Source organism: Frankliniella occidentalis, unplaced genomic scaffold (assembly GCF_000697945.3).
Source record: "Frankliniella occidentalis isolate FOCC.00 unplaced genomic scaffold, Focc_3.1 Scaffold466, whole genome shotgun sequence".
Taxonomy (NCBI): Eukaryota; Metazoa; Arthropoda; class Insecta; order Thysanoptera; family Thripidae; genus Frankliniella; species Frankliniella occidentalis.
The window spans coordinates 35,823-39,546 of NW_026267584.1; positions in this window are offsets into that span (position 1 = coordinate 35,823).

Sequence of the window (3,724 nt, forward strand, 5' to 3'; positions counted from 1 at the left end):
AAAACAAGTGACACAGGTGCATTGTTGTGAGAAGTTAAGCGTCGGTAGCGGAGTAAACGAGTAAAGTGAACGAGTGAAAAGTGATTCTGGAGAATTTAAACAGTGCAAATTAAGTGAAATGGAGCAGGACCAGGTGCCGGAGAGAAGGAGTACCTTCTCTAACTTGAAGATAGTGCAAGGGAAGACTGGGGAAGAGAGGAAAATTTTGCAAGCCAGGGTGGAAGCCAGGGTAACTCCTACTAAGCCAGTAGATCCCAAGGAACTAGAGGAAAAAGTGCAAAGGATAAAAGAGAAGTTTCGCAAGGATGAAGAGCAGAGGCAGGTGATCATTATGAAGAAGGCACCCGCAGCAAAACAATTAAGAAGGAAGTTGGCGCCTGAAGCAGCAGCATCCCCAGCAAAGATAAGTAGGATGGAAATGGTGTTAGAGAGGGCTGATCAAGACAAGGAAAGGAAGGCAAGACGAGCAAAGGAACTGGCGGAGACAGGAATGAATTGGATGGAGATGGTAGAGGAGGAAGAAAAAGGAGCAACCGAAGAAACCATGGAAGTTGAAGGGACCGAACATGTGTGCATGCCAGGGGAATGCGAGGTAGTTTTAAACACGGAAAAATTACCCTCAAGTTCAAGCTCTAGCTCTAGTTCCAGTTCCAGTTCAAGCTCAAGCTCAAGTTCAAGTTCTTCTAGTGAAAGTGAAAGTGAGAGTGAGACGGAAGAGGAAGGTGAAGCAAAAATGAGTGGCTTTGAAAAGGAGTTGCAAGACCTACAGGAAATAATGGAGACAACGGAGTACAACGAGAAAGAAATAGATGACAAGATAAGAAAGGAAGAGGAGGAGATCACAAAAATAACAGAGAAACTACAAGAACTGAACAAGAGCAAGTGGAAGTTACATCCCATAGACGAAGACTGCCTAGCCAAGCCCACACCAAAAGCGGAGTGGATGAAGAAACTACAAGAGGAAAGAGAGAAGGAAAAGGGAGAGAAAAAGTTCCATCCAGACGACCCGGGGTTCAAGATACGGTGCAGGAGGTGCAATCAGCGAGGACATCCGACGGCAGCATGCACTGGAGAAAAGAGAAGAAAGAAGTAAAATAATATTTGTACAAGTGTTCTTTTCTGTCATAAAACCCAAATAAAAATTGTTGTATGTAACCCATAGTTATTATTTCACAAACTCCAAATCAAGTAGAGCAGGAATAATAACAGAGCTACAAAATAAAATAAAAACGTAAACAAAACAAGGATGAAAAAGATTTACTCAAGATAGATAACTCAAGCTCAAGGACCAAGCCATTATAAAACACATGAGCAGGAGGAAAAGAATGATGAAAACATGAGCAATAGTCAAAACTCCAGCAAAACTCATAACAAGAATGATGAAAACACGAGCCAGAGCCAGAGTCAAAAAAAAAAATCCAATGAGATAACTTCTTTGTAAAAAAAAAAAGCGGCAAACAAAATGAAAGTCACTGAAAACACAGAGTAAACAATTAGAAGTTAGAAAATTGCTAAGAAAATCCTGAAGAAAAGAGAGAAAGAGATAGCTAACCTCACTCCTCAGAAGGGTTAACAGGTGGAGGAGGGGGAGGTGGAACCAATGGAAAGGGGATAACATCCTAAAAAGAAAAGAAAATATAAAGAAAGGAGGTTTTAAAGGGAAAAACCGGGTCCTCACGGAAAACATACATAAGCCGGTTCATCGCACTCTACACAATGGTAGAAAGGCTGGTGCAAGTTCTCCTCTTGGACCCAATCGAGACCAAACCGGTGGTTACCAGATAAAGTGTACAACGCAGGTTCAACCAGGAGTACACAGGCACCGCAAACCGTTACGTTACGACCGTTAACATCCCAAGCATGGTGCATAAATTGCATAATTGGAACCAACATGATTGACACTAAAAAAAAAAAAAAAAAAAAAAAACAGAGACAGAAACACTTACAAGGACTGGCGGGAGGAGTAACAGGGGGCGAAGACGGAGGAGAAGGCGGGAGAACAAGATGTTCGGAGTGCATGATCAGCTGGAGAAAATAAGTGATAATAAAGAACAAGGAAAGGAGGAAAAGACAGAGAAAAAAAATAAAATTAAAAGAAATATACATACATAACAACCCCGGCCGCAGAAGGCACAGGGCCAGAGGTCATGCAGGTCCCATATGCCGACTACGGAAAACCAAGTAGAGTAGTTCTCTGTTGGCAGCCAGTCAGGGTGCCATGCAATAGAATTTGGGCACCGGTGACAGGTAAACCAAAGTTATGGGTCGGAACATACACAGATTCATACGCAAGGCCGGTAAGAGCCACATGCCCTGGGGGGATGTTAAAGTAGATGTCACGAGACATGGCGAAACGAACTGAGAGCAGAACACTCGCGCGCGAAGCCCCAAACAACAACAAGTAAACAAACAACAGCGACTTGTAGCAAGCACCGGTCAGGGGACTCGAAGCGAGGCTAAGTTGCAGAAAAAGGGTGGTGCGGGGCCCCCGCTAGTGTGCTGCTATGGAGTGCAAATGTCGTTTGTGCAGTCTGTAATTCTTCATTCTTCAAGTGTCAGTGCAGTTTTATGAAGATTTGTCACCTAGCCAACGATGATGCAGACATGATGGACATTATGGCACTCACATGAGAGTGCAAGGACAAGCACAAGAAGAAGAAGCTCCGAGTAATGAACTACACGTTTAACTCGTTTCATAAACTCCATTTCTTGTACCATACCTTCTTCACAGATCTAAACATGGAGAACATTCAATAGCCAAGCCTAAGGCGGCTGCCAAGCCCAAGAACACCACTGCCAAGTCGAGAGTCGAACCCGAGTCCCCGGGGTGAGAAGCTACATTGCTGCCTGCTTCACCACCGCACCACCACACGGACCAGCGAAACGGAAGGACGGGACTAGCGTCCAGGACCGAATAGCCGACAGGTTCAGCAAACGGTTGCCAAGGGCTACCCCACAGCCAATCCAAGAACAGCAAGACTCAACCGTCCCAGCAGAAACATCCAGTGACAGCAGTCAAGGATGCTCAACAAGAACTCAAGACACGTTCAGGATAAAACTAAAGCTAAGTATTTTAAAGACTCAGAGGATAAAAGTGATAAGATAGGTTGGCTAGACACTGGTGTCAGATAGGTGAATAGTTATGTTAGGAGACACCCAGACAGGTTGAATCCGAACAGTGTACAAATTCAGTAGGAAGTTCGGCTCAAATACTGTACAGGAAAACATTTGTTTCAGTGAACCATCACCTTTTGGACCACGGAATCATCACAATCGTCCAGAGATGTCCACGAATCTTCAAGAAAACAACGATCTCAACAAGATTTAATCAAAAAAATAATTAGATGGATCTCCCGAGTCTGACTCTGTGAACAGGAACCACTATTACCGCCAATTCCAAGTGTAATGGTCTGAACATTGCTTCACCAGCAGTGTCATGACAAAGGGGTGCGCGTAAAAGGGAGGTTGTTTAAAGAGGGAGTAATGTAGTATTATGAGGTTTCATTAAACCTCTCATAGAAAACCATAACCTAAGCTGTCAAGCCAATCATAACATAGCAGACGACCGCAGTTGTTTGGTCACGGCCTACTCGACTCTTACCCTTGGTGGCGCCACCTTCAAACCCAAACCTGACACTAACTCCTATTATTGTTTTACGATCAACACGTTATTGTGCGCCGCAAGGCGCGGGATCTTGAATAAAAGCCGGCTGGAGCCCAGGGC